Source organism: Oryctolagus cuniculus, chromosome 1, assembly GCF_051225735.1.
Source record: "Oryctolagus cuniculus isolate XC-2025 breed Fujian yellow rabbit chromosome 1, ASM5122573v1, whole genome shotgun sequence".
NCBI classification, from domain to species: domain Eukaryota; kingdom Metazoa; phylum Chordata; class Mammalia; order Lagomorpha; family Leporidae; genus Oryctolagus; species Oryctolagus cuniculus.
Genome location: NC_142867.1, coordinates 130,945,193 through 130,971,159, shown reverse-complemented (window position 1 = coordinate 130,971,159; position 25,967 = coordinate 130,945,193). Strand labels below are relative to the sequence as shown.

Here is a 25,967-nt window from a genome sequence, read left to right as displayed (position 1 = left end):
TCAAGTTCTGTGTTGAAATTATGACCTGTAGTACTCTGCTATTTCATAGGAAGGTCATTATGTTATCAGGGTGAGGTTATACTAGACCAGGGTGAGTCACAATCTGATATGGATGACATCCGTATGAAATAGATTTGTAGGCAGACACAGGCAGTCAGAATGCAATGTGCAAGTGAAGGCAGAGATCAGGGGGATGTGTCTACAAACCAAGGACACCATGGATTGCCAGTATCCCACCTGGCACTAGGAGAGATGCCTGGAGCATATTGCCCTCCAGAGTTCTCAGAAACAGCCAGCCTGGCTGAGCATGATCTCAGACCTGCAGACTCCAGATCTGGAGGACAATGCACGTGTCTTGTAAGAAGCCATCCAGAGTATGGTGCTTTGTGATGGCAGCCCTGGAAAACCAACAGGCATAAAGGCATTCTTGCCATTTTCTCAAATGCAATCTGGCAACTCAGAGGAGCAAATCATATAGTACCATTTTACCATGACTTTAAAATAATTTATTTTATTTGAAAGAGAGAGAGAGAGAGAGAGAGAGAGAGAGAGAGATTGCTACTGAACTGATCTTTAAATATTGGTTCACTGCTCAAATGCCCACAACATCTGGAAGTGGGCCAGGTTAAAAGCAGAACAAGAAACTCAACTCAGGTCTCCCAACCAATTATACCATAACCTCTGCTGCTGCTTGTGGAGAGTCACTACTTGAACCTAGACACTCTGGCATGGCATGTGGGCATCTCAATCAGTATCTTAACCACTATATGAAATGCCAGCCCTCTGAAGCTTTTGAAGTACCCCCATATTTTTGTCATCCTGCACAAGATTATGTTTCTCCAGGGATAGCTGAGGCCCTGGCTATAGTCATCTTTCATCTCCACATTAAGCCCAATGACTGAGCCACAAAACACTAAGAAATGTTGAATAGGTGATGGAGTGAATGAATGGATAACTATGCCTCTGTTCTCTCTCCTTCTGGAAACTGCATCTCCATTTGGCCTAAGGGACATCATCTCCCACCCTCATATTCTCTATAGTAAAATATGGCTGGTTCCCCCAGCCAAGGGTTGGGGCACAGGGCCTGAGTCTGAGCCTATCACTGCATTCTATACTCTTTCCAGAGTGGCTGATTTCAGTAATTGTGTAATAAGGGTTATTGGCACTTCAAGTAATGGGGAGGGATATGATAGCATCCTGTTTGAGCTAACAAGGAGAATGAGTCTTTTCTGCTTAACTGAGTGTGGCAGTGGTGCAGGTCTGACAGTGTTGGGGGTTGCCCTTCTCCCAAGGTTCCTTAGGCAATATAAGGTCAAGACATAGATCCCATATTTGATTTTGAGAGCTGGATCATGCTGCTTCTACAGTTAGGTCCACACATGGACTTCAGAGTTGTGAGCCAAAAGTTTCTTTTTCCTTTTTGACAAATTTGTCTTAAGTTTTCCTTTTCTCCCTCTTTGAAACAATTCTAAAATACAGATGATGAAATTTATCATTTTAAATGTGCACTTCAGTGGCATTAACTACACTCATACTATTGCACAGCCATCACCTTTATCCATCTCTAGAACATTTTTCCTCATACCTAATTAAAATTTGGTACTCAATGAACATTAACTCTCTATTGCTCTTTGCACCCCTGTCTCTGGTGACTTCTGCCCCATGCTTCCTGTCTTTATGAATTTGACTGCTTTAGGGATCTCATAGAAGAGGAGTCACACCGTATCTGTCATTCTGTGACCATCCTATTTCACTTAGCATGACTTCAAGTTCACTCATGATGAAGCAAGTGTTGGAAATTCCCTCTTAACACTGATAAATATTCAGTTTTATCAATTGACCACATATTTTCTGTTCACACAGCTATTTCTGGGAAATTAAGGTTACTTCTATCTTTGATTAATGGGAATAATGCTTCTGTGACCACACATGTATACATCTTTGTTCTGAGTCCTTGCTATCCATTCATTTTACTATATGAGGATACTTCAAGTTACTTATTGAGTAGCTGAATTAAAATATATTTATTTTGGTGAAACATCTTGAAATCCATACAAACTTTTTTTAATACACAATTTTATGAACTTGGATGATCTCTGATTCTCATGGATTTCAAAATTTTCCATGAAAATGAACTTAAATTTTAATTTGATATTCAGTGAACTTTTGGAAATATCCATGTATCCAGTATGTTGAATAATATGGTAATTTTATTTTTAATTTCTTTGGTGAACTGCTATATTGTTTTTAAATTCCCACCTGTTGTGCACAATAATTGGATTCTCTGTTACAACTAAAATAGTTTTCCTTGATACAGAACCCCCATCCCTGAATCATCACCTGATGTTACTCCCTGAGAAACATCCACTATGGTCTATTAAAACATGTCACCCCCAACTGTTTATAAACACACATTGATATTAAGACTTTTCCTGGAGGGGTGATGCTTCAATCTCTCCTAAGTTTTTAGCAATGATAGGTGGCTGTGGTAGTACCACATCTTGTCCTTTATCAGCAGTCCTAGTTCCTTTTAATCTTTCTGATATTCCTGGTAACTAGCCTGTAACCTCTCATGAGGATCTCCTCGAAAAGAATTCCAAACAGATCATATGCTTTGGTCACTGTAAATCCCTGAAAAGCCCCAACACTGCTGACCATTCAAGACTTGGCATCCATTGACACGTCAGAAGTGCAGTCCCTTATTTCTGAAGGATCAGAGGGAGAAGGGGTAGCACTGTTGTCTGCGCCTGTAGGGGGAGGGTCTGGACACCTCATACTCTGACACCCTTGAGCAGGCCTGAGTTCCCTCTGGGTGTAGTACCCATAGTGACAAATAGAAGGTCTCAGATGCATGCTAGTGTCCATCACCTTCCATGCAAGCTCTGTCTTTCTGATAATCTGCATGTGCACAGAAATCAGAGGGCCAACAACCAAAAGTCCTGGAAGGGATGCACAAGAGGTTCATTGTGAACAAGATTAGAATGCACATGGGCAGTACTCATCATGGGAAGAAATAAATTTTTCAAAGAGTAGAAAATAGTTTGGATCTTTTAAAAGAAGTCAACATTAAATCATTAATGGTGAAAAATTGCATTAAGATTCAAAGAATCGGTAATACTTTCAATTTTTTTTCCATTTTCCTTGTCTCGGATCTCTTAGTCTCATAAAACACACCTGTTGCTCATATCCTGAGGTGAGATGGGAACAGGTGGAATGGATGAGGAATGGGATCCTTATCAGCCATCTATACTTTCCCATGGCCACTGTGCTAATGATGCTGGTATCCCTTCCTCTGGATCTGATCACTTCTCAGGCAGCAGCCTTCTCTGGCCCTGCTAAATTCTGTAGGCTCACTATCATTTAGTTTTTGTTTGTTTGCTTTTATGCTACTATGGCTCAAGTTTTTCTCTGAGGGTCTGGGACAGCCTATGACAAGACTGACCTAACCAGGAGAAGAACTTGGTCTCAGGGTTACTTTATGTGTATAAATATGTAGAACAAAGGAATGGGGGTAGGCTGTGATGTGGTCAAAAAGATCAATGAACTCAATTCTCTACTACTTTGTGGTGAGAGTGTTCAGTTGTTCATGAGGACATTATGAAATGAACAGAAGTTACTTTTCATACTAGCAGGACCCTAATGGGTATCTCACGTGTTCACTCTTTGTTTTTGGTCATATTGATAATCAGTGGTAATATTTGGGACCCAACTTAATTCAAGGCACTGGGTCAGCCATTCACATGCACCATTTAATTGACAGTCACTAGTCCCAGAAGGTAAGGACTTGCATAACACCTGTTTTCCAGATGAAGAAACTGAGTCCCAGGGAGGTGAAGAAAACTGCTTAATTTGCTGTTGAGTTCCCCAGTGGGGACTTGAACCTGGGCCTTCCAAGTCTTTATCTGTGAGCTACTGTGTGAAGACACAGAAGATAATTATATTAACTGTATGCCCATACTCCTAATACCATCACAACCTTTAGCTGCTAACCATCTCCTCAGACTAAGTCCTATGCCTATAGGAGTGGAAAGGAAGAAACAGAGTTTGTCAAGGGGAGGGGGCACAGATTTGGATTTTTGCAGCATCAGACAGGAAGGACTCTGGGGATAATTTCCAGAAAGTATTTGATGGGAAAAGAATTTGCATGGGTGTTTGAGAAATGTCCAGGATGGAGAAGATACACACAATGAAGTTGCTGGAAGATCACTGCTGGATTTAAAGCAGAGAATCTTCATAATTTTTAGGTAGGTCAGGGCCCAGTTTGCTAGGGAAAAGAACCCTGATGAGATCATGATCAGCTATAGGCCTGGGATAACTAGGGGTGGAGCTGGAAGTTCAATAACAGCCCTACCCACAGCCTGGGCATAAAATGTCAACATCATCAGGCTTAGAAAAAATGACTTAATTTTCTCAGATTTTTTTTTCAAAATTAATTTATCTGGGGTGGTGGTACATGGAGACAGAGACCCTGGGAGAGTTTTTCATCAGTTGGTTCAATACCCAGATGTCCACAATGGCTGAAGCTGGGCTTGTGTCTGGCTGGAATGGGTCCAGGAACTCAGTCCAAGTCTCCCATGTGGGTGGAAGGGACCCAAGTGTTCAAACCATCACCTGTTGCCCCCAGGGATTTTATTAGCACAAAGATGGAAATTGAGCCAAAGCTCTCTAATGTGGGCATCTTAACTGTTAGTCCAAACACTCCTCTCTGAGAAATCTTGTCCTGAGCAAATGAACAGCAGAATAGTGTTCATCAGCCCTGCCTTGCTGTGGCATGCCTTCCATTCCATTTTGAGACAGCTGTAAGGATGAAACAAGGTAAGGGAGGGGAACAGTGACATGTCAGTGACAGGTGTGTGGAGTCAGTAGAGATAGAGTTGAGTGGTTTTCTTATGGACTGCTTGCCAGGTGCATGCTCTAGATCATAATGTAACTGAATCCCATCCAAGAACAGAAAAAAAATATCTCTTTGGCCAATGTTTCATACGTTTTAGAGCATAACAACTGTTTATAGAGCATTTACTCTGTGTGAAGTATAATAAATAATCTAGAGCTGTTTTTAAGTATATGGGAGTATGTGTATTGGATATGTGCAATTGCTAGACCCTTCCAAACAAGGGAATTGAGTATCAATAGGTCTGCTGTCAGCAGGGGGACCCTGAACCAATTCCCCAAACCAAGGAACAATTGTACTGATGCCACCTTCATTTTCTAGATGGAGAAATGGGATATTTCTTCTAAGGTCACACAGCCAGTAAGTTGTAGAATGGGGATTTAGATTCAGGTTTTCCTGACTCCATGGCACGTTGCAATCTGTTCATTTTACTCTATCATAAAGCCCTAATTTTAGTAAATATATATATGTATGTATATGTGTATATATGTGTGTGTGTGTGTGTGTGTGTGTGTATACACTCTTAGCTCACTGAAGCAGGAGAAGGATCCAGGGAAAGGAAGTTCTGAAGCACCGCTAATTTTGGTCGCAGCAAGGCCCATCATGTTTACTGGGATCAGCGCAGAACTGAGGTTGGGAGACTTGGATGTCATTCTCACAGATGCACAGTCCATTGCCACTGAGGCCATCTGCACATGGGGAGCAAAGGCATGCCTTGTGGATTGTTAGGACACATACAAGCAAAGGAGTCCCGGAACTCAAACTCAATCCCTCTTGAACTCACTTTTCTGGTCTCCTTGAGGGAAACTGATTCATCTGGGTACCAATCAAGATGAACAAGGATGAACTTGGTTTTCTTGAGTCAGGATTTGGAGCTTGAAGGGAGTTCATAAAAAGGAATCACAGTAAGATGGAAGTGATACAACAAGGGCCTGCACAATGAATGCCCGGCCTTTCCCTCTAAATTCTCATGTGCTCTGATACTCCAAGTTGAAGTGATTTCTTTCAGAGATTAGCAAATTTACCTCCCATCTGCCCCCAGGTAGGCCAGATTTGTGTGGTTCAACAGGCATCATAGTTGGGTGAGGCCATCTTCCTGTTCACCTGGCCATAAGTGTTAGTATTGGCCACTTCTAACTCTCATCCACCCAGTGCCCCTAGTAGTTTTCTATACCCATTGAAAGAGCCTTATTATACTATGGGTTTATTGAATGCCCAGACCTTAAATTTTCCCATAACAATGACAACATTGTTAAACTTCCTTTCTTTAGCTTTGACCTCCAAATTGGGTGAGTTAATGTTTGCCATTACATTTCATTGAGTTTTGCAGATGGGTTAAAAAACCAGCCATTGAACAGAACTATATTTTAATATAGTTTGATAGGACAGTGAATCTGATTAACAATCTCTTGACTAACAGCTCTCTAGGATGCCCTTTCAGGAGCTGGGCTGAGGAAGAGGGATTGGCTCCAAAACATATTTTCAAGGTGACATTGGACTACATGTGTTATGTGTCTATGATAAATAGGCTGGCATAGTAGTGCAGAACCTCTGCACACATTGACTGTGGAAGCCTTGTGTTCTGGGATGGTGGGGACTCTGGCTGCATCAGAGGATACAGGGTATAACTGGATTTCTGGGCAATTGCTGTGTGTGGATCCACACATTCAGAGCTCCCTGTTGCCTGGGATGGGTCATTGCGGTGGAATCTAGGCTCATAGAGGGCTGCACAAATCATTTTTGCAGTTTGTAAGGTGGCACCAATGACTGTTACACCTACTGGAAGCTAAAACCCAGGCACCGATCTCCTTGGACAAAGGAGGTGAAGGTGTGATCACACTTACAGAGGTTACAATCCCCCCTTTCTGTTAACAAAAGTAGATCTACCATGCTAAATGTGGATATTAACCTGGACACTCAACCCTCACTGGAATACTGACCAGAGCTCCTTGGCCACATGCAGCACACACCTCTTGATATTCACTGAAACTGTGGACATTCCACTAAGCCACAGCGGGATATTTTTAAAAAGCCATCAGAGAATAAAACCAAAAATTGGAAGCATTCCCCCTAAGATCCAGAGCCAAACAAGGATGCCCACTCGCAACATTGCTATTCAATATATTCCTGGAAGATTTAGCCAAAGCCATTAGGTAATAAAAAGAGTCAAAAGTATACAGATTGGAAAGGAGGAATTCAAACTATCCCTATTTGCAGATGACAGGATTGTATGCAGAGCCTGGATGCCTGAGCCAGAGCCACAGGCAAGAAAAATAAATCAAACGGATAAAAATCAGAAAGGAGCAAGTAAAATTATCTGTACTTGTGGATGGCATATAATAATATATAGGGGAACTACAAGGCTCCTCTGAGAGTATTGGAACTCACAAAGGGGTAAGGTAAACTATCAGGATATAAAATTAACACCCCAAAATTGATAGCCTTTGTATTAATAGACAATGCCATGGCTGATAAAGAGTGTGATATCATAAATCAACCACTATGATGTCATAATCAACTGTCAATTCATAAAAGCCATTGTGACATCATGAATCCAATGTTCTGACACCTTAGCCAATTAAGATGTCATAAGCCAACTTTGTGATACTATAATGAGTAGTGAGTCATAAAACAATTATGTCATAGATCAGTATCATGATTGCATAAAATATTGTACTGCAAAAAATATACCTTTGTTATATCATAATCAATTGCGATGTCATAAAATACTTATAATGATATAAGCCAAAAATGCTGGTGTCATAAAACTACCATTGTGACATGATGAATTGCAATGTCATTAACAACACTAGTGATATCATAGTGAACCATTGTTTCTCATAAAACTACCATTGAGATGTCATAACCAATTTTGAAGTCATTGTAATAATTGGGACATCATAATTGTGATCCTATACGCTAACCATTATGATGTTTTATTCAGTTTTGAATCCATAAAAATCATTGTGATGTCATAAACCTATAATTATGATGTTTTAATCAATTAATATATCATGAATCAGCATTGTGATGTCAAAAACCACAATATTGTTATAATCAATAATTCTGATAATATGAAAACCATTTTGATATCATATGCTAATGTGCTGCAACAAATATGCAATTGTGATGTCATAAGCCAAACATTGTATAGTCATGATGAGATATGGAAGCCATGAAAATCATTCTGATGGCACAAAACTATCATTGTGAGGTAACAATCAATTGGCAGGTCATAAATGACCACTATGTGGACATGAATTGCCATTGTGATGTCATGAATAGTGAAGTCATGAACCAATTTTTTTTTTAGAATTTTATTTATTTGAAATTGAGAGTTACACATGGAAAGAGAAGCAGAGGGACAGAGATCTTCCATCTGCTGTTTCACTCCACAGATAGCCACAATGGCCAGAATTGTGCCAATCTAAAGCCAGGAGCCAGAAGTCTTCTGGGTCTCCCACATGAGTGTAGGGGGTCCAAGGATTTGGTCCATCTTCTACTGCTTTCCCAGGCCACAGTAGAGAGCTGTATCAGAAGTGGAGCAGCTGGGATTTGAACTGGTGCCTATATAGGAGACCATCACTTTAGCAGGAGGCTAGAAGTATCTGCAAAGCCTGGTTTATGGAGGAGCATCCCCAAATATCCCTGAATCCAGCAGCAATGGAGAAAGACACAAAGCACTGCATGGAAGAGCACCCACCTAAGACCCAGAAAGCAACACTCACTAAACGGGCTCTGACATCACCCTTGCCACCTCCACTAAGGTCTTCTACCAGCCTATGAAGAGTTTTATGGAGACCTGATTTGAGTTGTGATCACAGAGTTTGCTTTCATCATCTCGAGGCTTCACAGTGGTGTTTCTGTCATCAGAATTGATTATGACATTGCAATGTTAGCTTATGATATCACAATAGTTGCTTGTTCCATCCCAATAAATTATGACATCAAAGTGTCGTTACATCACACCATTTTTAAATATTTATTTATTTTATTTGAAAATCAGAGTTACACAGAGAGAGGAGAGGCAGAAAGAGAGAGAGAGTCTTCCATCCACTGGTTCACTCCCTAGATGGCTGCAACAGCTGGAGCTGTGCTGATCCAAAACCAGGAGCCAGGAGCCAGGAGTTTCTTCCGGGTCTCCCACATGGGTACAGAGGCCCAAGGACTTGGGTCATCTTCTACTGTTTTCCCAGGCCATCACAGAGAGCTGGATCAGAAGAGCAGCCAGGATGAGAACTGGTGCCCATATGGGATGCCAGCACTTCCAGCCAGGGCTTTAACATGCTGCACCACAGCCCCAGCCCCTTTTGTGTTTCTGTGTGTAGCACGTCCTTAAGCATCTTTTGTAAGGCTGGATAGATGGTGACAAATTCTCCAATTTCTGTTTGTTATGGAAGGTCTTCATTTCACCTTCATTCTTAAATGAGAATTTCACAGGGTACAGTATTCTGGGTTGACAGGGTTTTTCTCGTAAGAATTGGAATATTTCTCACCATTCTCTCCTTTTCTGGTGAAAAGTCCACTGTGAGTCTAATTGCAGATCCTCTGAAGGTAATCTGACATTTCTCTCAATCACATTTTATTATCTTTTGCTTTGTGTTTTATTGTAGAGAGTTGACTACCATGTGTCTTGGCGAAGATCTTTTCTGCTCATGTCTTTTGGGAGTTCTATGTGCTTCCTGTATTTGGATGTCCCTTTTGTGGGGAGCAACTCGGACTGGACTAAGTTACTGGAATTAAGACTTATTCTATGCATCTGCTCTCCCACAATATGGCGCTGAGAAGGGAGAAACAGCTTCTACACAGCTGCCTCCAGTTCAACCAATAAACAGCAGGACCTGCTCCTGATTGGAGGAGAGCAGCGTACTCAGCGTGTGGGTAGCAGAGTTGGGATTGGTGGAAGAGGACTATAAAGGAGGAGAGAGACAACATGCACCGGGGAACATCTGTCTGAAGGAACACCTGTGCAGCCCCCGAGAGAGCCGGCCGGCGGTGTGCCACTCCCCCGCGGAAGTGGGGAAAGTGGCTAGGGGGAACCGCCCTTCGACGGAGGTGGAAGGGACGGTAGCCAACCCGGGAAGAACCAGCAGCAAACCCAGGGAGGGCCGAGCAGACAAAAGAACAGCGCAGGGTCCTGTGTCGTTCCTCCACGAAGACGGGGAGAGACACCTTTCATTCTCCAAATTGGGAAAGTTTTATGGTATTATTTAACTAAGAAAGCTTTCTAATCCATTCTCTCTTACCATGCCTTCAAGAACTATTAAGACCTTTATGTTGGGTCATTTGATGATATCCTGTTGATCTCCAACAGTGTTTTTTTAGTTTTCTGATTTCCTCTTCCTGTTTTTGGTCTGATTAAAGAATTTCCACTGATTTGTCTTCTAGCTCAGATATTATTTCTTCTGACTCTCCTACTCTGTTATAAGGACTATCCTCTGCATCTTTTATTTCATTTGTTGAATTCTTCATTTCTAGTATTTCATTTTGATTTTGCTTTAAAATCTCATTTTCATGTGAAAATTTTTCATTCATTTCACGTTTGGTTTGCTTTAGTTCCTGAATTTGCTTCTGATTCCTTCTGAGTAATCAGATGAATCATTATTTTAATTCAATTTCTGGCATTTCCTCAATTTCTTCATCTTCACATTCTAATACAGAAATGTCATAGCGTTCCTTTCAAGCTGCTATTGTCTTCTGTATTTCTTTCTTTTACTTCCTTCCTTCCTTCCTTCCTTCCTTCCTTCCTTCCTTCCTTCCTTTGCATTTGTAGTATCTTTTCTCTCTGGTTAAAATTAACACTGACCACAAAAATATATCTACAAAACAGACTAAACTATAAAGAATAAGAAAATATTCAAAACTTCCTGTTTTTGTATATATATAAGCAAGAAAACACTGGAAGGTGGCACATGAAGCCATATGGTGTTTACCTGAGGAAAGCGGCAAGGGGTAGAGAAGGAAGACTTAGTTCTCCTCCTTCTGTAAAATGTGTACTACCCAGGATACACTCTGTGTGACTATGAGTAAAGAGAAAACAGTTCTGTGGAATAAAAGAAGGGACACACAACCCAAAATTTCACCTGAAACATTGTCCTTTAAGCTGTATGAATTAGATCACTGTAGCCACAGGAGATGGGGCCCTAAGAGCTGAGGACTCCCAATGTAGAAAACTGTTGGAATTCCTGAATGGAAGAGAAACAACAACCAATAAGAAAGTCCCTCTGTGGAGGGGAGGAGACCCAAGGAAGCCCATGATAGAACTGGCATCTGTGCAGTATGCATATGGTACCTTCTCTGGGCTCAGGAGCACTCACTTGCAAGAGGGAGGGAGGTTTCCCTGAGTGCAGCTCCTCACCTCCCTTTTATTCCAAGGGTTACAACAAATCTCCCTCCTTTCCCATAAGTTGATTCTGCAAATATAGTCTCAACTCATTTAAGTGAGAAAAAAATGGTAGAGAACCCAAAATGCCAAGTCTAGGAGATCACCAGGGAAATAATCAAATGCTTGAGGGCTGGCACTGTGGCTCACTAGGCTAGTCCTCTGCCTGCGGCACTGGCACCCTGGGTTCTAGTCCCGGTTGGGGCACTGGATTCTGTCCTGGTTGCTCCTCTTCCAGTTCAGCTCTCCTCTGTGACCCACGAGTGCAGTGGAGGATGGCCCAGGTCCTTGGGACCTGCACCCAATGGGAGACCAGGAGGAAACACCTGGCTCCTGGCTTCAGATCAGCACAGCGTGCTGGCCACAGCGCACCAGCCCTAATGGCCAATTGGGGGGTGAACCAACAGAAAAAGGGAGACCTTTCTCTCTGTATCTCTGTCTCTCTCTCACTAACTCTGCCTGTCAAAAAATTTAAAAAAAATCAAATGCTTGAAATGGCTGCTGGCCAGCATGTACAGATGTCCTGGTGTCCAGGAGCATGTGCATCTCCAGGTGCTTTGCAAACATCATGTAAAAACTCTTGGTCCAGAAAGAGGGCCTTCAGAGAGCACTGTCTTGAGACATCAGTGGGAATACCTGGCCACCAATGTGGGCATCCCCAGCCTTGCTGTTCAGGAGGAAAGGAAGAATATGACAGTGAACTCCATTTTGTCAAAAAACTTCACATCCTGATTTCTATTTAGGAGGAAGAAAACTGCAAGCTGTGGGAGAATGGAAAAGTGAAAGTTCATTGGGCAATACATCCTCCCATAGCAGTCCAGAGAGTCAGGCAGCACTACATCTGAGCAAAGCCAGAAAGGGTTGAAGGGCCTGGTTGGGGTCCCTGACACTTCTGGCACCTGCATTCCTGAGCTGTGCCGCCTCATTCTGACAGAAGAGCAGTAAATGGATTATTATCTCCAGGGAAGATTCACAACAAAGAGGAGATGGCAGGCAGATGTTTCTGAGAATGTTACTGATAGGCAGAGGGGCACAATGACAGTTTAGGGAGAAGATGTGACCACCAACCTGGGCCAGACCTGGGTCCTGGTGCTGCAGGAGCTAGAGCTGAGGCTGGAAATGTGACCTTTGTCATAAAGTAAATTCAGTCTTCCACATCTTCCCAGTCACAAAAGAAAATGGAACCCTAGGCTAGGCTGAATTCCCTGGAAACACAGCTCAAGCTGGATAAAATTGGATTTAGCAAAATAAGCAGATGAGAAATGTGAGCCAGTGTTCCTACTGAGTCCAACATGGGAACAGGAGGACTTAAACATAGGAAAGCTGCCTGGAGACCCTGTCATAGGCACTGCATCCCATCTTTCCCTTCCCCATGGGGCTCCCTTAATGGATGTTTTCGTGCTGCCCAGGGGATGTCACACTGATGTTTTTCTGTTCTTTCACACAGCACATCTTCTAACTGACCAGAAACTTCAATCAAATGGTACATTTAAAATGGGAAAATCAGCTGTGGCTCCCATCAGGGAAGGGGACAGGGATCAAAACTCACTGGCTTTAGGAACACACAGACCAGTGATAATCCAAGCTCTGCAAATGACTGCACCTCACTGACTTCCTTCTCTTCCTCTACAGCCTGGGAATTAAATTACCTGCTTCACAGGGTGAGATTGTCCAGGCCGACAACATCTGTCATATAGTAAGACTCAATGAATGACAGAACTGATTCTCAGGAGGAAAGGCCCACATGATATCCACCAAGGCAGTCTTGAGAACACATTCATCCATCCCCACCAGGGCTATCCCAATCATGAGGATAACTATTATTCAGGTCTGACACTAAGAAAAACACCACCAGGAAAAAACATCTTCATAACCCAGGCCAGCCTTTCAGATACATTAATTTTTCCCCAAGAAAATTTAAATTTTCCAAAGCTGTGCCAGGTGTTTGAAAAAAAAGCACTGTCCTCACCAGAAGAGATAAAGGATGAAAACCATCATTGAATCTCAAAATGCCATATTTACTCCAAAACATTATATTTTAAGTATTCTATTAGTTACTACAGATTGGGGAAAACATATGGTATATGTCTTTGACTGGCTTATTTCACTAAGTATAATGGTTTCCAGATGCATCCATTTTGTTGCAAAGGACAAAATTCCATTTTCTTTGCTGAGTACAATTCCACAGTGTACATATACAATAATTTCTTTTTACAGTCATCAGTTAATGGACATCTGGGTTCATCCTATATCTTAGCTATTGTGCATTGAGCTGTAATGAACATGGGCCTACAGATAACACTTTCATAGTTTAATTTCATTTTTTGAGTAAATTCCCAGGAGTGTGATTCCTGGGTCATTTTAGGTCTATATTCAGGTTTCTGAGGTATCTCAATACTGTCTTACATAGTGGCTGCACACATTTAAATTCCCACCAATAGTGGGTTAATATACCTTTTTCACCACACCCTCTTCAGCATTTATTATTAGTTGATTTCTGTATGAGAGAAATTCTAATGGGTGAGGTGAAACCTCATTGTGGTTTCAATTTGCATCTTCCTGATAGCTAATCATCCTGAGCATTTATTCATGTGTATGTTGGCCATTTGAATTTCCTGTCTTGAAAAATGCCTGTCCATGTCCTTTGCCCATTTCTTTTCTTTTTTTTTTTTTTTTTGGAAAGGCAGTTAGACAGTGAGAGAGAGACACACACAGAGAAAGGTCTTCCTTTTTGCATTGGTTCACCCCTCAAATGGCTGCTACAGCTAGCATTCTGTGCTGATCCGAAACCAAGAACCAGGTGCTTCCTCCTGGTCTCGCATGTGGGTACAGGGACCGAGGGCTTGGGCCATCCTCCACTGCACTCCTGGGCCACAGAAGAGGGCTTGACTGGAAGAGGAGCTACTGGGACAGAATCCAGTGCCCCAACCGGGACTAGAACCCAGGGTGCCAGTGCCACAAGCATAGGATTAGCCCATTTCTTAACTGGACTGTTAGTTCTGTTGTTGTTGAGTTTCTTCAACTCTTTATATATTGTGGATATTAATCTTTTATCAGTTGCATAGATTGTGAACAAATTCTCCCATTCTGTCAATTGCCTCTTTACTTTGCTGAGTTTTTCTTCTATAGTGCAGAAGTTTCTGCACTTGTCAATATTGGCATTGATTTCTTGTGTTCTTTGGGTCTTTTCCTAAAAGTCATTGCCTAGTCCAAGATCTTGCAGTGTTTTACCAATGTTATTTAATAATTAAATGATATCTAGACATAGACTTATGCATTTCATAAATTTTGAGTGGATTTCGGTGTAAGGGGTAAGGTAGGTCTTGTTTCATATTTCTGTATATGTAGATCCAGTTTTCCCAGCTCCATTAGTTGAAGAGACTGTTCTTGTTCCAGGGATTGTTGTTAGCTACTTTGACAAAGATACGTTGGGTGTAAATGTGTGCATTCCAACATTTTGGGAACTATAAAATCTGGAGAGAAACACTTAATGGAAATGAATCCATTCAACAGATAATCAAAATCCCAAAGTGGCCTTCTCTTATAGTTTTCTTATTGCCTTTTAGACAGGTTATAACTTTAATGAAACTGACAGAAAAATAACTATATTGGCCAGGCTTTGTAAGGAAGCTGGGCTGAAATTGCAGTAGCTGAGACTCAAACTTGAACTTTGATATGGAATGTGGGTCACTCATTGTCAGATTAAACTTCAGCACAATGCTTGCTTCAGTGTTTTATTTTGTGTCCTCATTCAGTGTTACTCACAAGGGTCTCCTTCCTCCAAACTCTGCCTGGCCTAGAGCACAAAATACATTAGTGTACCAGCTAACCCTACAGAAAAATGGGGCATGTTTCTCTTTCCCCAAACCAGGGTATCCAGCAACTGGCTGAGAGAGGGTTGGCCCCATACTAGACAGAAATAGCAGCTTCAGGATATCGTGTGTGCATACCAGCAACTGGCTTGGACACAGTTCCATTTTGTTAGCAGTAGCAGTGGCAATAGTTTGGATGACCATACCTGTCAATTCCCAGGCACAAAGCATCGTTGTGAAACAAGTAGGGGCTGCACATGGTTGCTATTATGTACCTATGTGAGCAAGCGATTTTACCAGAGGGAAAAATATGCATTCCCCACTGACTTTGACTCTGGCTGGGAGGACTGACAGGAGGCTGGGCATCCATGTAGGACTGTGAGATACCACCAGCCTCTAAACATATCGAAGTCTCTGGGGCTCAAACTGCCTAGGTGAAACACCCATATGTAGTTGGCTCTGAGAATGTCTCTGCCTCTGTGGACAGGACAGGCTAGCAGGTGGAGAAGATCCTTTGCACCCTGTAACTGAAGGAGCCTTATTTTCTGAGACTGTGGGAATTATGTGACTGCAAGAGACAACAAAGGGTATAGCTGGATTTCTGGGCAATCACTGTGAGAGAATCCATGCATGTAGAGCTCCCTGAATGCCTGGGACAGGTCATTGCAATGGCATCTGTACTCACACTGAGGACTACACAGGTCTTTTGTGTGGTTCATATGGCAATGAGGATGAATATTGTAACCACTATAGGCAAACACCCAGGCAATGATAACCTTGGAGCACTGACTAGAGCTCCCTGGCCACCCTCATCACACACATCTGGGTATTCACTGATAGAGTAGACATTCTACAAAGGCACAGAAGCATACTTAAAGAATAAATTATATCAGAGGGAAAAAATCAACAATATTTCAACAAATACCTATAATAAATGAAGAAATTCAAACAAGGAAAATGAAGAAAAAAGGTCCCCCAATGGAAGGCAACAACACTTCAAATTAGAATGTGAAAAGATGGATGAAATGCCAGAAACATAACTCAAAAGATTAATCATAGGATTACTCAGAAGCATTGAGAGGAGTTAAATAAATCCATACATGGCATTAATGAAAAAATTTCCCATGAATTTGACATTTTGAAGAGAAATCAAAATGAAATATTGGGAAGAAATAATTCAACATGTCAAATAAAAATACAATGGAAAGTCTTAATAACAGAATTGGCATGGCAGAAGAAACAACATCTTAACTAGAAGACAAAATATTCTGACAATTTTTCAATCAGAACCAAAAAGAAGAAATTAGTAAAATTAAAAGGAGTGTTGGAGATTTATGGGAAATTCTCAAATAACCCAAAAATGTGTCTTAAAAGTTTGCAAGTGGGTAGAAATAGAGAATGGATTAGAAGACTTAGCCAGTGAAATAATGACAGAAAACATCCCTAATTTAGGGAAAGAAACAGACATGCAAATACAACAAGCATATATAATTCCTTTTAAACATTACCAGAATATATTTTCACCTTGACACATTGCAGTGAAACATTCAACAATAAAGCATAATGAAAGGTTTCTAAAATGTACACTAGAGAAACACCAGAATACCCTCAGATAATCTCCAATTAGACTCACAGTTGGTTCCTCATCAGAAACTATACAATCTAAGAAAGAATGGAGAGAAATAATCTAAGTCTAAAAGAAAAAAATAAAGCTCTCAACCCAGAATATTGTAAACTGTGAAGCTCTCATTCATTGATGAACGTGAGAAAAAGACTTCTTTTAGCAAAAAGAAGAAGAAGAAGAAGAAGAAGAAGAAGAAGAAGAAGAAGAAGAAGAAGAAGAAGAAGAAGAATTTTTCACCAGTCATCTAGCCTTACAAAAGATGCTTAAGGGTATGCTACACACAGAAGCACAGAAAGATGATAATCATTTCAGAATAATGTGAAAGCAGAAAATATCCCAGCAGAAATAGAAAGGAAATCCATAGTAAATCATAGGAATATTCAGGGAAAATAACAGCCCATCTCATTCTTTATCAATTGTATCCTTGAATGTAAATGCCCTAAATCTTCCAATTAAAAGATACAGACTGGCTGAATGGATTAAAAAATACAAGACTAATCCATTTTCTGCCTAAAAGAAATAACACCTTATCAACAAAAATACACATAGATTTAAAATGTAGGAAGGAAAAATATATTCCTTACTCATGGAAAGCAGAAATGATCAGGTGTAACCATCTGAATATTAGGGAATATAGATTTTAACATAAAAAAACTTTTAAAAGAGTCAACAGGAAGATGTGACTATAGTAAATCTATGTGCACCTAATGTCATAGCGCCTTGCTATTTAAAAGTAATGTTAATGGATCTAAAGTGAGGCATACACTCCAATATAATCATAATGGAAAATTTCAACATTTCACTTTCATCAATGGATAGATCAACTAGATGGGAAATCAAAAAAGAAACAATAGAGCTAACGGACATTATGGACTAAATGGACCTAACTGACATTTACAGAACCTTTTATCCCATAGTTGCAGAATATGCATTCTTTCATCAGGGCATGTAACTTTCTCCAAAATAAACTGTAGACTAGATTATAAACCAAACCTCAGAAATTTGAAGAAATTGAAATCATACCATTCATCTTTTCTGGCCAAAATGTAACGAAGCTGGAAATCAACAACTCAAGAAACTCTAGAACATATACAAATGCATGGAGTTTGAAAAACATTCTCCTGAATAAACAAATGGGTCATAGAAGAAATAAAAAGAGAAATCAAACATTGTTATATGAGTCACCTAGAATATTCACATCAGAGTGTGGCTTTGGAGAACCCTGGACTCTGCAGGGGGAGTTAAATGCCAGGGATGTTCCTTAACTCTACAATATTTAATAATGATGCTGATGTTTATTTTAATCATTCAAAATTGAGATGAATATTTTAATTAATTCTCCATATAAGTCCAAATTCATTCATTTGCCTGAAGATTTCCAAAAATATCCAAAGATATTAAGAAGGTAGTTAAAAAGTCTGCATTTCAAAGTGTAAGAACAAATTTAAAGACCATAGTGAATACAAACACAGATGAAAGCAATTGGGGATATCTCTTTACTAAACATGTTAGAGTCATTGTCTCTTAATGGCTTTCACAGAGATTCCTGGAGCAGTGGCTTCTGATAGTATCTTCTTTGTTTAGCAAATGTTAATGATGGTGGAAAATGCCACCTAACACACCCTTTTTATTTCTTTGCTCAGGGGAGAGATGAATACAGAGAATAAGCAATATATGAAGTAACTGAAAGAAATGAGTTGCAAAGGTAATATATATATGTATATATATATATAGTATAATCACATTTATGTGAAGTATTCAGAGTCAGAAAATTCATAGTCACAAAGTAGATTCATGGTTACTAGGGAGATTGGAGTCTTAGAGGTGATAGCTGAAATGTGTGGAGTTTCAGTGTGATGTGATGAGCAGTTCTAAGGTTGATTATGATTATTGGCATATCCTAAAACATGAAATTCTACAGTTTCATAAATTTCATAATTATAAATTTTATGGTATTTAAATTATCTTTCATTAAATACATTACTAAATTAGTATATATATGAAAAAATTAAACCAAAGGACAGAAATAGGCAATAAAAATAGATATAATGTACAATTCCATTCTGTCTCAAGACATGCTTGATATTCAAAAATGTGAGTAGAAATAAAGAAAAAGGAACAAATAAAGATATTCTATGCACACAGCAGTCATAAGTAAGGTGGCAATGTTACCCTCAGACAAAGTAACATTAACACAAAAAATGCAGAGTGCACATTTAGCCTGGCAGTTAAAGAAGGTGGTTAAAAAGACTGCATTTCATAGAGGAATGCATGGGTTTCAAATCTATGTCTGGCTCCAACTCCATTTTCCTGCAAATACTGATGCTGGGTGACAGCAGACATGACTTAAATAATTTGGTTTATGTCACAAATTTAGTTGACCTACATTAAGTCCCTGACATCTGTTTGTGCAGGTATTTGGGGCATAAACCAAAAAATGGTATCTCTCTCTCTCTTCTCTCGCTCTCCCTCTAACAAAAGTAAACAAATAAATAAGAGAATGATATTGGATGATGAGAAGTAGGATAGCACATCAAGAAAATATAGCAAACATAAAATTGATAAATAATTGACAATTATAAATAAAACATAATTGTTAACAAGCATTGACAAAGCGCCAAAATACACAAAGTGAAAGTTGACAATCGGAGAAATATATAATTAATGAATAATTATTATAATAATTTTTATACCTCCTTTAAGTAATGGATAAAACAACCACAAAGGAAGAAAATATATTTGATCACTATTATAAAAAGTCTGAAAACAAATTATTTTTATACAATTCAACATTACAACAGAACACAGTTTCATGGGTATACATAGACTGCTCTCTGGAATTGACCTAGCTCATAAATTTTTAAAAGAAAAATCTTCAATAAATTTCAAAGGGATAAATCATCTAAAGTATTTCCCTGGTCACTACAGAATATAGTTAGAGACAAATAACAAAACAAATACTGAAATATCTGTAAATATGTAGAAAGCAAGAAAAAAGCTTTGTTTAAAAATATTTTATTTCTCTCTGAGCTGCAAAAAACCAGAGTTTCTACAAAAATGAATACTCAAGTGTTTTTATATATGATGTATTTTAATTATCTTCTGGACATTTAAAGAAGAACTGACTCCAATTCTTCTCAAACTATTCAGAACAATCGAAAAAGAGGGAGTCCTTCCAAATTCTTTCTATGAAGCCAGCATCACCTTAATTCCTAAGCTGGAAAAAGATGCAGCATTGAAAGAGAATTACAGGCCAATATCCCTAATGAACATAGACGCAAAATCCTCAATAAAATTCTCGCCAACAGAATGCAACAACACATCAGAAAGATCATCCACCCAGACCAAGTGGGATTTATCCCTGGTATGCAGGCATGGTTTAATGTGCACAAAACAATCAATGTGATACACCACATTAACAGACTACAGAAGAAAAACCATATGCTTATCTCAATAGATGCCGAGAAAGCATTTGATAAAATACAACACCCGTTCATGATGAAAACTCTAAGCAAACTAGGTTTGGAAGGAACATTCCTCAATACAATCAAAGCAATTTATGAAAAACCCACAGCCAACATCCTATTGAATGGGGAAAAGCTGGAAGCATTTCCACTGAGATCTGGTACCAGACAGGGATGCCCACTCTCACCACTGCTATTCAATATAGTTCTGGAAGTTCTAGCCAGAGCTATTAGGCAAGAAAAAGAAATTAAAGGGATACAAATTAGGAAGGAAAAACTCAAACTATCCCTCTTTGCAGATGATATGATTCTTTATTTAGGGGGCCCAAAGAACTCTACTAAGAGACTATTGGAACTCATAGAAGATTTTGGCAAAGTAGCAGGGTATCAAATCAATGCAAAAAAATCAACAGCCTTTGTATACACAGACAATGCCATGGCTGAGGAAGAACTTCTAAGATCAATCCCATTCACAATAGCTACAAAAACAATCAAATACCTTGGAATAAACTTAACCAAGGACGTTAAAGATCTCTACGATGAAAATTACAAAACCTTAAAGAAAGAAATAGAAGAGTATACCAAGAAATGGAAAAATCTTCCATGCTCATGGATTGGAAGAATCAATATCATCAAAATGTCCATTCTCCCAAAAGCAATTTATAGATTCAATGCAATACCAATCAAGATACTGAAGACCTTCTTCTCAGATCTGGAAAAAATGGTGCTGAAATTTATATGGAGGCACGAGAGACCTCGAATAGCTAAAGCAATCTTGTACAACAAAAACAAAGCCGGAGGCATCACAATACCAGATTTCAGGACATACTACAGGGCAGTTGTAATCAAAACAGCATGGTACTGGTACAGAAACAGATGGATAGACCACTGGAACAGAATTGAAACAACAGAAATCAACAAAAACATCTACAGCCAACTTATATTTGATCAAGGATCTAAAACCAATTCCTGGAGCAAGGACAGTCTATTCAATAAATGGTGCTGGAAAAACTGGATTTCCATGTGCAGAAGCATGAAGCAAGACCCCTACCTTACGCCTTACACAAAAATCCACTCAACATGGATTAAAGACCTAAATCTATGACCTGACACCATCAAGTTATTAGAGAACATTGGAGAAACCCTTCAAGATATTGGCACAGGCAAAGAATTTCTGGAAAAGACCCGGGAGGCACAGGCAGTCAAAGCCAAAATCAACTATTGAGATTGCATCAAATTGAGAAGTTTCTGTACTGCAAAAGAAACAGTCAGGAGAGTGAAGAGACAACCGACAGAATGGGAAAATATATTTGCAAACTATGCAACTGATAAAGGGTTAATAACCAGAATCTACAAAGAGATCAAGAAACTCCACAACAACAAAACCAACAACCCACTTAAGAGATGGGCCAAGGACCTCAATAGACATTTTTCAAAAGAGGAAATCCAAATGGCCAACAGGCACATGAAAAAATGTTCAAGGTCACTAGCAATCAGGGAAATGCAAATCAAAACCACAATGAGGTTTCACCTCACCCCGGTTAGAATGGCTCACATACAGAAATCTACCAACAACAGATGCTGGCGAGGATGTGGGGAACAAGGGACACTAACCCACTGTTGGTGGGAATGCAAACTGGTCAAGCCACTATGGAAGTCAGTCTGGAGATTCCTCAGAAACCTGAATATAGCCCTACCGTTCGACCCAGCCATCCCACTCCTTTGATTTACCCAAAGGAGTTTAAATTGACAAACAAAAAAGCGGTCTGCACCCTAATGTTTATTGCAGCACAATTCACAATATCCAAGATCTGGAACCAACCTAAATGCCCATCAACGGTAGACTGGATAAAGAAATTATGGGATATGTACTCTTTAGAATACTATACCGCAGTAAGAAACAATGAAATCCAGTCATTTGCAACAAAATGGAGGAATCTGGAACACATCATGCTGAGTGAAATAAGCCAGTCCCAAAGGGACAAATACCATATGTTCTCCCTGATCGGTGACAACTGAATGAACACCAAAAAGGAAACCTGTTGAAGTGAAATGGACACTATGAGAAAAAGTGACTTGATCAGCATAGCCCTGACTGTTAATGAACAACCTAATACATTATCCCTCTTAGCAGTTTTTTTTTTGTCTGTTCTACTTAATATGACTGGTTTAATTCTGTAATTAATACACAGTTATTCTTAAGTGTTGAAATTTAACTGAAATGTAATCCCTGTTAAACATAAGAGTGGGAATAAGAGAGGGAAGAGATGTACAATTTGGGACATGCTCAAGCTGACTTGCCCCAAATGGTAGAGTTAGAAACATACCAGGGGACTCCAATTTAATCCTATCAAGGTGGCATGTACCAATGCCATCTCACTAATCCAAGTGATCAATTTCAGTTCATAATTGATCATAATGAAAGTTCTAAGAGTCAAAGGGAGCACATAAACAAGTCTAGAACCTGCTAATACTAACAGATAGAATAAATAAAGGGGAGAGTGATCCAACATGGGAAGTGAGATACTCAGCAGACCCATAGAATGGCGGATGTCCTAAACAGCACTCTGGCCTCAGAATCAGCCCTTAAGGCATTCCAATCTGGCTGAAAAGCCCATGAGAGTATTTCAGGCATGGAAAGCCAAGACACTCTGGGGGAAAAAACAAAAAACTAAATGAAAGATATCCATGAGTGAGATCCCAGTGGAAAGAACGGGTCATCAAAGAAGGAGGTACCTTTCTCTGAAGGGAGGAGAGAACTTCCACTTTGACCATGGCCTTGTCTAAAAATTATCAGAGTCAGTGAATTCAGGAGGCTTCCATAGCCTTGGCAGCTCATGACAAGAGCCTAGGGTGATTACTGTGGCCATAAACAAGAGTGTCAATTTGTTAAGTCAACAACAGGAGTCACTGTGCACTTACTCCTCATGTAGGATCTTTGTCCTTAGTGTGCTGTACATTGAGATTTAATGCTATAAGTAGCACTCAAACAGTATTTTTCACTTTATGTTTCTGTGTGGGAGCAAACTGTTGAAATCTTTACTTAATGTATGCTAAAGCTGATCTTCTGTATATAAAGAGAATCAAAAATGAATCTTGATGTGAATGGAAGGGGAGAGGGAGTGGGAAAGGGGAGGGTTGTGGGTGGGAGAGATGTTATGGGGGGGAAGCCATTGTAATCCATAAGCTGTACTTTGGAAATTTATATTCATTAAATAAAAGTTTAAAAAAATGTATGATAAGAACATTTAGAAGTTATCAAAAATAAATGCATTAACTACAGAAATTCATATAGTACAGGACAGAAAATTTCTTTTGTGAAAATGAAATCTTAAGGAGGAATCAAAATGAAATGAGGAATTTAGTAGAACATGAAATTGAGATATTTAAGAGAAATCAAAATGAAATGAAGAATTTAATAGAACAAATAAAAAACATACTTGAGAGCCTTAAAAACAGAATCAGTGATGCAGAAGACAGAATATCGGACTTAGAAGACAGAGCACTGGAAAGTATACAGTCAAATCAAAGAAAAGAAGAGGAAATTAGAAATTTAAAATATATTGTTGGGAATATACAGGATATTATTAAAAAAAACAACATTCAGGTTCTAGGAGTTCCTGAAGGCATGGAGAAAGGGCTAGAAGGCCTTTTTAGTGAGATACCAGCAGAAACCTTCCCGGGTTTGGAGAAGGACAGAGACATCCAAGTATAGGAAGCACATAGAACCCCCAATCAACATGACCAAAAGAGATCCTCAACACAACACATTGTAATCAAACTCACCACAGTGAAACATAAAGAAAAGATTCTAAAATGTGCAAGAGAGATTCTAAAATGTGCTACTCTAGCAGTTAAATACTGATGACAACTGATTAAACATTCTTAGTTGTAAAATCATTGGAGAAAACCAAATGTTCTCTTGTTATATGCAGACTTCCCAATGCCCTTGGATCAAGAAATCTCCAATGAGTCTGTTTTATAGTTTGGAAGGTGCTAGCTCAGCCTTCATTCTGATGCCTCTGGCATTTGTGAGGTAGGACCCCATGTTAACAAATATTGTCCCAAAGACTTTTAATCTTGGCAAGACCGCCACTCAGATTCAACTGAGGCATCACCACACCACATCTTTTGTGTGCCTTTGGGTATCCTCACATGAAGTCGCTCCCCCCATAAAGAATCAATCTGTTGTGGAAAAGTTAGAATCATGCTCAGATGGCCAGATCCACAACTCATATCATGGCTGACATGATACAAAGAAGAGTTGAGCAGTAATATTCACTATATCTTCTGAATCTTTGGCAGGTTCACAATCACAATGCACTTATGCTTCTCATACTGTTGTGTCAAATAGCCTACGGCTTCAGCATTGGATTATGTGACATCATACTCTATAGGACTATCCTATATATTCCCTCTTGCATATAACTGAATTTCTTATCCACAAACCCTCTAGTAGTTTCCTGCTATTCTGGAGTTCCTATGCTCTTTTACTCTGTCTCTGATCTGGTTGTTCTCTAAGTGACATATTTTTTTGATATGAAGATTGTATTGTACAGGAATTGCACCTTTTTATCCTTATAATAAGAATTAATGAGAGGTACAAAATTTCCAAATGAAATATGAAGTACAGAGTGGCAAATTCCTACAGAAAAAGAGCATATTTTCCTGTTATTTTTAATATGTTTAGTTCTACATGTCATCCTTTAGGTCCAGGTACCTGTAAGACACCAGAAAATGTCACTTGTGTAATTCAGCAATGTCTCTAAAGTCATCACATTTCATACTACTGATTAATCACCTTTTTATATATGAGATGCAGAGTTACACACACACACACACACACAGAGAGAGAGAGAGAGAGAGAGAGAGAGAGAGAGAGAGATCCTTAATGGAAGGGCTGTAGCAATAATCAAATCTTGAAATGTCAATAGTGATACCATCCTCAATCCTCCTGATCTCATCTAATCTTTCATGCTCATCTGACCATCACTCATCCTAGTCATTCATCTTATCCCTGAATGTTAAATAGAATGTTAAATATAATCCTTTCTATATTCTGTCTTTAAGATCATTCTCAGTCCATATTCTTGATAAGGAAATCATTCAGAATCACATAGCCTCCTCATTGATTCTTTTTTTTTTTCTTTTTTGACAGGCAGAGTTAGACAGTGAGAGAGAGAGACAGAGAGAAGGTCTTCCTTTTTCCGTTGGTTCACCCCCCAAGTGGCCGCTAAGGCCTGCGCATTGCGGTCAATGCACTGCACCAATCCGAAGCCAGGAGCCAGGTGCTTCCTCCTGGTCTCCCATGTGGGTGCAGGGCCCAAGGACCTGGGCCATCCTCCACTGCCCTCCCGAGCCACAGCAGAGAGTTGGACTGGAAGAGGAGCAACCGGGACAGAATCCGGCACCCCGACCAGGACTAGAACCCGGTGTGCCAGTGCCGCAGGAGGAGGATTAGCCTATTGAGCTGTGGCGCCGGCCCTCATTGATTCTTGCAGATATCACTGGCCTCCCTCCAGTAGCAGAATCTTTGGTTTTCCCAAGCAGGCTCTTTGGACTTCTGCCACATTCTCTTGCTCTGATTATACTTCACAACCAAAATTTAACCTCTCCTCTTTTTCTCTTCCTGCTTCCTTCAAACTATTGCCAATTAACTCAACTTCCTTTACAAAAATTAGAGCAAAAATGGTGTCATATATAATATTCTGTGATACTAGATCACATGTGCCTTGCTCCCTTTGAGAATAGTGCAGGGAATGTGCAGGCACCAGATAACCTTGAATCTGCTGTT

At 39.7% G+C, this 25,967-nt stretch overlaps 1 long non-coding RNA gene across 2 annotated transcripts in view; it reads right to left on the bottom strand.

Moving 5' to 3' along the window:
* The window catches only part of LOC103345341 (uncharacterized), a 189,552-nt gene that overhangs the window by 93,656 nt on the left and 69,929 nt on the right, over positions 1 to 25,967 (bottom strand). Inside the window, exon 3 of one of the 2 annotated variants that reach the window (XR_016222234.1) lies at positions 8,903 to 9,101. The exons of the other annotated variant lie outside the window; for it this stretch is intronic. This is a non-coding gene — a long non-coding RNA (uncharacterized LOC103345341). Of the gene's footprint in view, positions 1 to 8,902; positions 9,102 to 25,967 lie in introns of those variants that run through there. 2 annotated transcript variants of the gene reach the window in all.